The sequence below is a fragment of the Equus quagga genome, chromosome 6, assembly GCF_021613505.1.
Source record: "Equus quagga isolate Etosha38 chromosome 6, UCLA_HA_Equagga_1.0, whole genome shotgun sequence".
Lineage (NCBI taxonomy): Eukaryota > Metazoa > Chordata > Mammalia > Perissodactyla > Equidae > Equus > Equus quagga.
In genome coordinates, this window is record NC_060272.1 from 108,769,848 (window position 1) to 108,783,284 (window position 13,437).

General features: G+C 42.4%; 1 protein-coding gene across 1 annotated transcript in view; it reads left to right on the forward strand.

Annotated features, from left to right (window-relative positions):
- The first annotated feature begins 223 nt into the window (after positions 1-223).
- Positions 224-13,437, forward strand: part of KDM4C (lysine demethylase 4C) — a 387,672-nt gene continuing 374,458 nt past the window's right edge. Inside the window, exon 1 of the mRNA XM_046663818.1 lies at positions 224-682. The gene's annotated coding sequence lies outside the window, so the exon portion shown is untranslated. The remainder of the gene's footprint in view (positions 683-13,437) is intronic.

Here is a 13,437-nt window from a genome sequence, read left to right on the forward strand (position 1 = left end):
GACGCTGTCATCGCTGCCCAGCGGCGAGCCCCGACACCCTCTCCAGGCTCGGCCAGGCATCCCGAGGCCCCACCCATGGCAACGCCACTCTGACGTCCGCGCGCCGGAGGCCGCCATAGGCCCGCGTCGGAGCCCAGGACGACGTGTGGCGCGTGGACTCCACCAGGTCCAGCCCTGCGGGAACCCGGCAGGCGCTTCCGGGCAGGGTTCTGTGCACCTGTTCCTTCCTTCTGCCCCAGTGTCTTCCCCCCCGGGAACACCGGGGCATGCTCGCCTCCCGAGAACAAGAGACATGACACACGACGAGACTAAGCTAAAGACAGCGCGGAAGATTAAGCCCAAAGCAACACGGTGCCGGGCACCTTTAAACTGTTGCGAAATTCACGTGACCCACTAAGTGCTAGGGCCCAGCGGTCACGTGACGGCGCGCGCGCCCTCGCGCAGGGAGAGCCGGCTGGCGCCGTGCGCGCGCCTTCGCCGCTGCCTCCCATCCCCTCGACGGGAGGGCGAGGAGCGGCGGAGTGATCGGGAGTCTGGGGCCCGGTGCGCCTGCGCAGCGAACAGCTGTCACCCAGTGCGGAACAAGTCTACCAAATTTCCCAAATATCCCTGGGCCGGAGGCCACCGTCTTCCTTCTCATCTTCCTCCTTGGCTCGTGTCCTCGCCCCCAGCCGCGCGCCAGGTAACCGCTTTTCCGGAGTCCGGGGGATGGGGGCGGTGGGGGAGGGGTCCGGGCGGTCTTCCTGGCACGGCCCCCCTCCGCTCGGGGCACCGGCGGCTGCCGGTGTCCAGGGGAGCGGAGACGCTCCGTCAGCGGCCGCCGCGACTGTCATGCTGGGGAGAGAGCGGCCGGCCATGGTTGCAGGGGAGGGAGGGGGGAGCCAGTGACAGCCCGCTCCGGCCTTCACGGGGGTTCGGTCCCCGCGCTCACCGTTGTCCCGGAGGCTAGAGTCGGGGTCGCTCCTTGGGGCAGAAGAGCCCGCGGGTGGTCCAGAGATGCCGACTCCTTTCCTTTCCCCTTACAGCCGGGTCTGCGGCGCACTCCTAGGAGGCCGGGCCTGGTGCGCCCCTCGGGGCCATCTCTTGCCTGGGACTGTCACGACCCGCAGGGTTAGGGTAGGGGCTCCTCTCTAGACCAACCCGTCGCAGGCAGCTAGCCCCTCTTTGGGGTTCGTCCTCAGTCCTCGTGGCTGTCCTTTTGGTTTTCCCGGCATGGGGCCATTTCTTCCTGCAGTGCCTGAAGCCACGATGGGGTGTAGACAGTGGGTGCTTAATAGATGAGTTGGATCGGGTCGCGTGGAATGCCGGGCACAGTACGTGGCGGGGGGTGGGGATGTGGAGGAGGGAGTCAGACAGGCTGGGGCTCCGTGCTCGAGCTTGGGGTTTTCCTCCGGGCTCAGCCAATGAAACTAGCAGGGCTCGATTCGGATGCTTTCCGGGTGCACTCGAGCCAGTCTCCCCTGGAGCCGCACCGTGCACGTCTGCACGGGCTGGCTTGGGTTGTGGGCGATGCCCGGGAGGGGTTTGGTCTGGTTCCTCCCCCTGGAGAAGAGAGGGCAAACTGTTTTTTAGCTCTAGGTAAATTGCCCTGCGAGGTGATTTATCAAGCATTGCTTCGGAAGTGTAGGTTAAAAGTTGCCGTCGTTCCACCTTTATCCCAGTGAAAGTTTCTGGTAGGCTCCGTCCACCTGGGTTCGGACCAAACTTTGCCTTGTTTCACCCACCTGAATTTGCAGTATTTTTTATTTTTAATCCCGGGAAACTCGGCTTCACTGTTTCTATGGCAACGGTTACTAATACTCTGATTTCTAAGTGTTGTGGTTGAAAATTAGTGGCTTTAAATCTTAAAGGTCCGTTTTTACTTTGTAGCACTCGGTTCTCCTTTACGATCATTAGCTAAGTTCTCCTATCCTGCTAGTCCCTTCCCAACCCCCATGCTTTGGTTTGGAATGTATTAGGCGTTTGTTCGTTTTTTTAGGCCTTTCTCCCAATTTAAGGTGTTATGAAAAGTTTGCCCATAATCTTTACAGCACTCCCACGAGCTTCGTGATACAATACGATTTAAATTAAGATACTTCTTTCATTTTATTAACAGACTTTAATCGGTTGCTTTTCTAAAGTTAAAAATGTGTTTTAAACATTGCACGTGCACAAATGCATAAAAAAAGTCCATTAACCGTTCTATAAGAATGAAGATTTTTAAGAAGCTAAACGAGTACTTAACTTTTTAAAAAGTTCCTTAGATTTAAATTTCACTTTAAGGATGAAAATCTGGTCTATTGAGTTCTCTTCTGAACACGGTGTGAGTCACCCAGGGCTAGGTTAGGTACCCCGGGGCACAGTCTGTGAATCCTTTCTTTCCTTTTCTCGTTTTCTAATTGCCTCTTGACCAGCTTTTCTCCCCTTCTAGAGTGTTAGAGCTGTGAGGATGGGTTCTGTGTTTTTCTTTTTCTTTGTTTTATTTCCAGCAATTTATCATAGTGCCTGAGGTGCTCAAAATATTATTTTTAAATAACAGCCTCAGTGAGATATAATTCACATCCTATACAATCCACCTGTTTAAAGTGTACACTTCAGTGGTTCTTAGTATATGCATAGAATTGTGCAACCATCACCACAATCAATTTTAGAACATTTTTATCTCAAAAAGAAACCCTGTTCCCGTTAGCAGTTATTGTTCATTTCTCTCCACTCCCTTCCCCTCCAGCCCACTAATCTGCTTTCTGTTCATTTCATACAAATGGAACCGTATAAGAGGTGGTCTTTTGTGGCTGGCTTCTTTCACTTAGCATCGTGTTTTCAAGGTTCATCCATGTTGTAGCACTATCAGTACTTCATTCCTTTTTATGGCTGAGTAATATTCCATTGTAGGGCTATATGTATCACATTTTGTTTATTCATTCATCAGTTGAGGTGCATTTAGGTTGTTTCCGCTTCGTGGCAATTATGAATAATGCTGCTGTGAACATTCGTGAACTAGTTTTTGTGTGGATGTATGTTTTCTTTACTCTTGGGTATATACCTAGTTGTGGAATTGCTGGGTTAAACATTCCCTGTTGAATGAATGAATGAGCAAAGAGGGACAGTTCGTTTTGAGGGATACTCCGTCCAGGCTTTTGAAGGGCCTGTTGACCCTTTCCTATTTCCTCTACAAAGTCCACTTCTCCAGAGGCCAGAATTCTCTGTGTGGGGCTGTCTCCTGCGAATAGTGCTGTGTTTGTCTTGTCTGGATGTCATTAAGATCATCCCTTTCTGTTAGCACCGTCTTTCTTCATACAGCTAATGATTATTCCCTTGATATTCATTTATTTGTTATTATTTCTTAGAGATATGGTCATAAAACAGGTATATTCCATACTGTCATTAAACGGTGTCTAATGCACATCTTTCAATCTTTTAAATTTTATGTTTCTTTTTGTTAAATACGAATGTTTAGTGTTTCTCTTCCCACCCTCATCTCTAATATGAATTTCTTGGAAGTTGTGCTGTAGTTAAAGTCACTGTATTTTCTTTATCTCTACCAATCTAGAAGGTTTTGTGGAGCCTAAAATATAAATTTAAAATAATGGATTATTGTCTTTTTACTCTCTGCACCCCCTCAAAGATTCTCCTCTGCCTCCTCCCTCTGTGCCCTTTGGGAGAAGATGCTGATCATCGAAGTCCACACTTACAGGGCCTATTCCTCTCCTCACCTAAGCAGTCAGAACAGTCGCTTTAAGGAGCCTATCCACCCTGCTTCTCTTTCATGGCCTCCCATCATTGTTTCCCTGAGGATCAAGTCCTCTCAGCTTTCCTGGTAAGGCTTTGCCCAGCCAGTTTCCTCCTTTCCACCAAACTCATCTCTCTCCCCAGTTCCCTGGCTGGGTGTGGCTTGGTACCCTGCTCACATTCTTCTTCCCTCTACTAGACTGCTACCCTGACCTGGGCTTCTTTGTCTGGGTAATTCCATCTCATCCTTAGGACAGCTCAGCTCAGTTCTCACTTCTTCAGGTTAGTCTTTCCTCAACTCTGTACACTTGGCATGGCAGCATTCTGTGATCTCTTTCATAGTCTTAAACGATTACTCTAGTACTTGTGTATCACTTTTCACTCTCCACCCCCATGTGTACACAGAAAAGGCTCCATACAAAATATGAAAGAGGTTAGTTATTTCTGCATGATGGAATTATGGGTAAGCCTTCTCCTCCATATATATGCCCATTTTCTTACTTTCCTTGTGTATATCAGTATGACCTTTGTGAACAGGGGAAAAAAATTAACAAAAATCCATGTTTGTTAGAAAATCTGGAAACAGAATTTAGAGGAAAAAGAAAAATCATCAGTAATTGCCATTTTATTTTTTGTAAATTTTCTCCTAACCTGTTTTGTTGTAATAACCTAGATGAGATTTTGCTAAAGCTTCAACATCAAGCTCTTATTACATTTTGATTCTTCTCATACCTGGGGACTTCTAGGGAGTGGTGAGCATACTTACCATTGGTTGCCTAGGGATGCAATTTCTGGTGTTGAAATTAAGCTGATTCTTAGGGAACAGAATCTAGCGTCTGATACTGTTAGGGTTGTTATTTGCGCCTTTTGTCTTATTTTTGCTGGGTGGTTATTCTGCCTAGTGATGGATACATTGCTTCAGTAGATATTTTAACACCTATTCTGTGGCATGCAGTGTCTTAGATGTGGAGCATACAGTGGTGAACACAATAGACATGTGATTCCCTATGATCGAAAGAGGATTATTTTGAGTGTGAATGTTTAGTTGCACTGTTGCTCTATATTTTCAGATACACAGTGGCTTCAGCTACCATGATATTTATCAACTGTTCCTCCGTAGAATGTTTAAAATTTATTCTAGATTATTCTGGGTTTGTGTTATACGTTACTGTCGGTAAATATTTAAGGAGCAGAATAATGTGTCATCAAAACCCTTTTGGTGATGACTTCCTTTTTTTATACCTCCATCCAGTTCTCGTTGTTAATTTGGCATCTCTACTTGTTAACTATAATAAGCCAGACTCGAACTTTCATCTCATCTTTGCTCCTCTGGGTTTCTCATTCATCTCATCCCGTTTCATTGCTCGCTCGGGGAACCTGAGAATTATCCCAGACACCTCTTGATTCCTCAGTCTTCACAACCAAACTATCACCAAACCTTGTCACTTCTGCTTCCTAAATACGCATTAGGTCAGTCCTCCAGTCTCCTCCTGGCATCATCTCAGTATCCACTCCAGCCTCCTTCCTATCTCTGCCCCACTCAGTGATCTTTTAAAAGGCAAATTGGATCATTCTGATTGCCCTCAGGATGTTTAAAATTCCTGCATTAACTCTTCCTGTGCCAGGCTCCCTCAAGGCTTATGTAGATGGTTCGGTCTTTCCTCTCTGCTCACTGACTTTTCTTTTCCTCACACTTTACAGGTCCTTGCTGAAAGTGCTGTTTTCTGCCAAGCAGACTTTTCCTCCCACTTTCTTCCTTTCCATATATCTTTCCGGTTTCTGCTTGAATGTAGTTCCTTAGAAAAATCCTACCTGTCCTCCACAGCTCTTCCCCAATCTAAATCAGCTTCCCTAATGACAGTCCAGCTTAATGCCCTGAACTTTTCCTCCCTTAACATTTAGCAGTTTATAATCTTATATTTATATGATTGATTGTTTCTAAACTGTAAGAATTCTACAAGGGCAGGGACCAAGTATTTTTATTCACTTCTATCACCCACCACACCTTTGTCTCACCAGCACTACAGTATAGGCGCTCAATAAACATTTGCTGTACAAATTAATTATTTTTACATATATGAATAAATTAAGGAAATTCAAACCAGGGCTCACAGTAGGAAATACATTTTGCCCATCCTGACCCAACATACGTATACATATATAAAACACATATACATACAGAAAACTGAAACAAAAACTTCACAAAACAGTACTTTGCTACCTGTGCTGTGCTCTGGTATTTTCTATTTTGTTCTATATCACATATAAAAATATTGATATAACCCACTAAATTGAGGAGGACTGCAGACTGCAGTGTGAACAGCATAGCTCTAAGACAATGCAAGCGAAGGGCTGTATTTCCATGAGCCCCTCCCCCTTCTTTGAAACACAATTGCTATTTTCTCAGTGTTGTCTGATAGAAAGCACGTGTATAAATTTAAATACCACCCCTCATCTCCCACCCCCACCCCCACCCCCAGTTTAAAAGAAATGACTTACTGAAAGCTAGTTCTACTTAGAAGTTCTGTCCTCATCACAGAGGAGGGTTGCTCAAGGTCAGAGAAAAATCTAAACCTGACTCTCCTTTAGGTCTTATCTCCCAGGTTTCTCTGGGCCACTAATAGCCAGTACTCTTCCACCCTGCTTGGCTGAGCTCATTACAGGTGTGTGGTCAGTCACGGAATTTTAAGGCTGGCCTCTCATCAGTTTAGTTTTCTCAGTTTGTTACAAACCAAACAAAATTCTGAAAAAGATAACAAGGGGATCAAGGCAAACCAGGAAGTATTTGTAAATGTATGAATTAAGGCACCTGGCTGCATACGGTGTCACGTTTACTGGATCAGTAGAGCTGTGGTTCTCATTTGTTCACTTACCAGAACCCCTGCGAGGAAGGCTTGGTGCTGTTTTGTCCCCATCAATGAACTATTGATCTCTTATCTATTTTGCTAAGTATTAGAAATAACCTAAACGTCTAGTGCAAGAGCTCTTTCAACAGCATACTATGCTGTGATGTTCATAACTTGGAAAAATATTTAAAAACATTAGAAAATTCCAAACCTTCTACATTTAATGAAAAAAGTATACAAAATTGTATACATTATATGAGCCCAGTTGTGTTTAATCGTGTTTATAAATGTGTATATGTTTAGAAAAAATACACTGGGATGTTAACTTGGTGAAATTACAGGTAATTTTGATTTTCCTTCATAAATTTTTTTTGAGAATGAACATTATTGCGTTTATAATCAGAAAGACTCAGTTGAAAAAACAGATTTCCTGTACATTATCATATGTATTTGCAGATAGGAAAAATAACGCCTTTATTAAAATAGTGAATAGAGCCCAGGTTTCTGGTGGCTGTGTTTGCGGACTGCTGTCCAGGTGGGATGTACGTTCCACCTTCATGATCTATAATCTTGTTCTGCACAGTGATCCATGTTTCTGCTCCAGCTTGCATTTTTTTCCTTTCCTATCTAAGTTATTAAAGCTTACTAAGCCTTGTTTTTCATCTTTTTTTGCTGAAATACAATTCCATCTCTCCCTGTCCGGCTCAAGCATGCATATATATATAAATCTTGTGTAAGAAAATAAAAATTAGAAAAAATCATATATATAGATATAGATATATAAAGTGAATGTTCACTTATGGTTTCCCATAGCTTGATAAGTTCGAAAATCCTAATATTCCTTATTAAATCCTTATTAAGTCCAGCATGCGGTGAAGGGATAGAGAGGGTTCAGGATGGATTAGAGGGTCTACAGGTGATGTTGTCTTTCTGTTAAATTTGGGAAATGTCTAGTTATAGTGGGACTTACAAACAACACTGAAGGAAACATAGAGTGATAGTGTAAATGTGTAATCATCAGTAAATTTTCCCAAACCTGTATCTGAAATTTAGTCTTTTAGCACTCAAGCCTTAGTTGATTGAATTAATTATTCAAAAATATATTTGATAGTCATATAAAATAGGTATTTGAATATTAATTGACTACTTACTAGAGAAGGAATGGGAGTACTTTTAAAATTAGAAATGTCAAAGTAAGGCCAGTTGGCTGGACAGGTAGGACCTTTTGGGGGTGTGTGTGCGTGTGTGTGTGTGTGTGTGTGTGTGTGTGTGTGAGAGAGAGAGAGACGGTACTTAGGGGACTTCATAGCCCTGGTGTCATCTTCAGCATTGTGGGTTCAGAAATCAGAACTTTTCCAGTTTGATCCAGAGTGTATCGGGCATTGGATGTTCAGTGTTGCTCCCTAATCAAACTCACAAGAACCAGAACCCAGATCCAAAGCATGCATATTTGCTCTTCAGGGCTCTTTCTAGAAAGTCTTGGTCCCTGGGAAAGCACAGGAGGGATCACAGGCAGGTGACAGGCAGGTCCCACCAGGTGGAGATGTGTGGAGGAGAAGTCTGAACAGGGTGTTTTTCATCTGGGCTTCTCTGACCTTGAGGAGCACTCGCCTCTGCTCATCAGAACACTTCCTGCGCATACACTTTCTCCTGTTGAACGAGGTTAAAGAGGAAGACAGAGCCCTTCTCTTTTGCATGTTCTCTGTCTCCCTCTTCTAACTCATTTTTTCACCGGACATTTGTTTAAATTCTAGTCCCAAGGACATACCTTTGTCTCTGATTGACCGTTAGTCTTGGTGCCGCAGTTCTGTTTTGGGAGTCCATCAGATACTCAGCAAGGTCACAGGTAGCCCTTTCAGCGGGAGACTGATGGGACAGGCTGCTTTTTTGCAGGTAGTTTATCTCACCCGTTTTATTGTTATGTTTAACTTTCAAAAGGAACCTGAAATTTGGACACTTCACTGAGAACTTTCAGGCCACAACATTCAGTCAGCTTTCATTAGCAGGAAGAATCTGGCCCTAGGATAGGTAAATTCATTCTTTATTCTTTGTTTTTTTGAGGAAGATTAGCCCTGAGCTAACATCTGAGGCCATTCCTCCTCTTTTTTGCTCAGAAAGACTGACCCTGAGCTAACATCCATGCCCATCTTCCTCTGCTTTTTTATATGTGGGACACCTGCCACAGCATGGCTTGATAAGCGGTGCCACGTCTGCACCCGGGATCTGAACTGGCAAACCCGGGGCCCCTGATGTGGGATGTGTGAACTTAATGGCTGCACCACTGGGCTGGCCCCATTTTATTTCTTTTTGATAATTTTTTTGTTGTTGTTTATTTTCTTAAAATTTATTTTATTACTTCTCTAAATGTATGTTAAAAAATATTTATTATTTTCGGGGGCCAGCCTTGTGGCAGGTGGTTAAGTTCATGTGTTCTGCTTCGGCGGCCCAGGGTTTGCCGATTCAGATCCTGTGCACGGACCTACATACTGTTCATCAAGCTGTGCTGTGGAGGCACCCCACATAGAAGTAGAATGACCTACAACTAGGATGTGCAACTATGTACTGGGGCTTTGGGGAGAAAAGAAAAAAAATTATTTTTGTTTTTTATTAAGATTGGCACCTAAGCTAACATTTGTCACCAGTCTCCTTTTTTTTTCTTCTTCTCCTAAAGTCCCCCAATACGTAGTTGTATGTTCTTGTTGTAGGTCTTTCTAGTTCTGCTATGTGGGACACTGCCTCAGCATGGCCTGATGAGTGGTGCTTGATCTGTACCCAGGATCTGAACCAGCAAAACCCTGGGCCACTGAAGCGGAGCATTCAAACTTAGCCACTTGGCTATGGGGCTGGCCCCAAATGTGTTATTTTAGATAGGCAATGCAAGGTATAAATGGGTAAAAAGTACGTATCCTTGGGACTGGCCCTGTGGCCTAGTGGTTAAGTTTGGTGTGCTCCGTGTTGGTGGCCTGGGTTCGGATCCTGGGCACAGACCTACACCACTCATTGACGGCCATGCTGTGGTGGTGATGCACATACAAAGAATAGAGGAAGACTGGCAACAGCTGTTAGCTCAGGGCCAATCTTCCTCAGCAAAAAAACCCCCCAAAAAACATATTCTCACCTTTGGCCATCAGGCAGCCAGTTTCCTCCTTTTCATCAACCACTGTTAAACAGTTTCTTTTAGAGCTTTCCAGAGATATTCTTTATATTCTATATAAGATATTCTATATAAGCCTATAAATGTATATGTATAAATTTCTTTTTACAAATGGTAGTATCCATACTTACTGTTCTGAATTTTTTTTTCATTTAACAGTGTAACATGAATGTGATTTTTAAAATATGAATGCATGTAGAGCTCCCTCTTTTAAACATAATTGCACAGTGTTACATTGTATGTGTGTGCCATCATTTATGTAACCAGTGCAATATTGAAAGTCATTTAGGTTGATTCAGCAATTGATAAATCTGTTGATTTATGTGCTGTTACCACAGTGTTTTTTTTCTTCTGCTTTTTCTCCCCAAATCCCTCCAGTACATAGTTGTATATTTTAGTTGTGGGTCCTTCTAGTTGTGGCAGGTGGGATGCTGCCTCAGCATGGCATAATGATCGGTGCCATGTCTGCGCCCAGGATCTGAACTGGCAAAACCCTGAGCCGCTGAAGTGGAGCAAGCAAACGTAACCACTCGGCCACGGGGCCAGCCCCTATTACCTCAATGTTTTAAGTGTTGTAGCTTTGTAACATGTTTTCAGAACTTTCTGGGCTCTTTTTTTTTTTTTAATTTTTCCTCATCATATTTAACTTAAATTTTTCTTTTGGAGGAAGATTGGCTCTGAGTTAACGTCTGTTGCCAATCTTCCTCTTCTTTTTTCTTCTCCCCCAAACCCCAGTGCATAGTTGTATATCCTGGATGTAAGTCGTTTCTAGTTCTTATGTGTGGGATGCCCCCACAGCATGGCTTGATGAGTGGTGTGTAGGTCCGTGCCCAGGATCGAACTGGTGAACCCTGGGCTGCTGAAGTGGAGTGCGTGAACTTAACTACTGCACCACTGGGCTGGCTCCCATATTTAACTTGAGAATCAATATATTGACTTCCAAAAATCTGCTGATCATTTATTTTATTGGGAATGTGTTTAATTTATGGACTAACTTATAGAGAAATCTCTTTAAGACGTTGAGTTTTACTGTGCTGAAATATGGTATGCCTTTCCATTGAAGTCTTCTTTTAAGTCCTTAGAAAAGATGTTTTAAAGGTATCTCTACCTCTACACAGATCTTGCACATTTCTTACATTGTTCCTTTGTGTTTTATTTTTAAAATATTTTTGTTTTTTTACTTTGGGACAATCTCAGACTTTTGGAAAAGTTGTAATTATACTACAAAGAACTCTCATTTCCTTGAAAACTTTGCCTTTACGCCCTATCACTCCTCAGCTCTTTGGTGTATATTTCCTGCAAGAACAGGTTTCTACGGGGGCTGGCCCCGTGGCCGAGCGGTTAAGTTCGCGCGCTCCGCTGCAGGCGGCCCAGTGTTTCGTTGGTTCGAATCCTGGGCGCGGACATGACACTGCTCATCAGGCCACGCTGAGGCAGCGTCCCACATGCCACAACTAGAAGGACCCACATCGAAGAATATACAACTATGTACCGGGGGGCTTTGGGGAGAAAAAGGAAAAAATAAAATCTTTAAAAAAAAAAAAAAAAAAAAGAACAGGTTTCTACGTAACATAACCACAGTGTATCTGTCAGAGTCAAAAGCCAGCGTTGATACATCACTGTCGTCTAATTTGTGGACCCTATACATTTCGTCATTGGTGATAGTAATGTTCTTTGTAGCAGAATTATCCAGTCCAGAACGATGCATTGCATTTGCTTGTTTTCAGGTCTTTTAAGCATCCTTCAGTCTCAACTAGTCCATAGTCTTTCCTTGATTTTCGTAATATTGACACCTTTGGAGATTATAGGCCAGTTATTTTATAGACTCTCCTTTAATTTTTGTTTGTCTGATGTTTCTTCATGATCAGATTCTTGAGCCATCTTTGGCAGAAATATCACAGAGGTGATGCTGTATTCTTTTCATTGCATTTTATCAAATGGCACACAGTTTCATTTTGTTCTGTTACTGGTAATGTTCATTTTGATTGTGTGAGATAGAGTCTTCTGTGCTTCTCTGGTCTAAAGTTACTCTTTTTGTTTCGAAAAACTATGTGAATATCTTGTTTCTTATCAAGCTTCCAATTTATTTATTTTTATCGATTTAGTTTTATGGTTTCCTATTCAGTGAGTTATAATCTGTTAATACTCATTTATATTGATGCTTAAATTGTATAAGTTTGGCCCTTCAAGCTGAATACTGTCTCCTTTTGACAAGTCCCATCATTGAGCACTCCCTTATCTGGCACAGTGAGATAGCCAGGCTCATCTTGAACTTTCCCTACCCCAAATATTTAGAAGCCAAGATCTAGGTGCTTATTGATATTGGGTTGTTTCTTCCATGCCCTTCTCTGAATAGAGCTAGAGAATATGGGTATGTTCAGATATACATTTATGCGTGTGTGTGTTCACTTATCTGTATACACACACACTCACACATACACAGAGTTATATAACATGTATTAATATTAAACTATTTTTGCATGCCCGGAATAACCTTTTGGTCATGGTTTATTATTTTAACCTCCTGTTGGATTTTGCATGCTCATTTTTTTAAAGGAATTTTTATCAATACTCAAATGAAATTGTTCAGCAGTTTTCTTGGGCCATTTGTTAAGTTTTCTTACCCATTTTAGGTTTGCTTCTTAAAGGATTTTAAAGCTTGCTTTTTTTTCTTTTCTTGTGCTCAGGAGCAGCTTAAATAACATTGGATTCTGTCTCTTAAAAATTGAGCATAATTCTGTGAAACCATCTGGGCTTGGTGCTGCAGATTTATTCCTAATTTAGTGGGCTTTGGGTTTTTTTTTCTTTCTTTTTTTTTTTTTTTGTGGTAGCTAGAGAGCCTGACAAAGAGGTCAGTTATGTTTGGGATACTAAATATGCAGTCAGTTCCTTGCACCTACTTGCTAAGTCTGACCTTAGGAAAGTGATTTCCATTTCTGAGCCTTTGCTTCATCGCATCTCAGATGGGGGCAGTCGGCTGGCGAATCTCACAGAAAACTTTTAAGAATGAAAATGAAATATTGCGTCTTAGAGCACAGTAAAGACCCAAGCAAATGCAAGGCTTTTTTTTTTAGGGTTCATTTGAATACGATGCTGGTCTTCAGAGTTGTCAATGAGGATAGCTCCCAGTATCACAGTGTTGAAGGAGTTTGTGCAGATGGCCAGGGCCTCCTCGAAAGACCGGCAAGTGGAGAAGGATCCGGCAAATGGAGACATTTGCTTTGTTATTAACAACAAAGAAAAATTATGAATTACACAAACAAAATGTGGTCTAGATAGAGTTTATTTTTGTGAATATTAATGAGGGATTGGTCTTGTATTTATGAAAACCATATTTTATAATCAAGGAGAAGCATTGGGTAACGTGATTTTCCTTTGTGCTTGTGTTTATTATAATTTGGTTAAATACTTGAGATTATTGAGGAAAGTTAACTTATCTAATAGACGTTAAAAATATGTTTAGATGCATTTGTATGTCAAGGAAGCCTTGTACTAGTATCAAGATTAAGAGAATAAATAATTAAGAAACACCTGTGCAAGGTACTGTGCCAAGCATTGCATATAGGATGAAATCGCTTTCTCTCAAGGTTGGTCTTTGGACGAGTAGTTACCAAAAAATATGCAAATTGCCACAAATCTTTAAAATGAATCTAAATGAATTTAAAATGAATTCTTTGCATTCATTAATAATGAAAGAAGCAAGGACCGTCAGATTTGTGTCTAATGTTT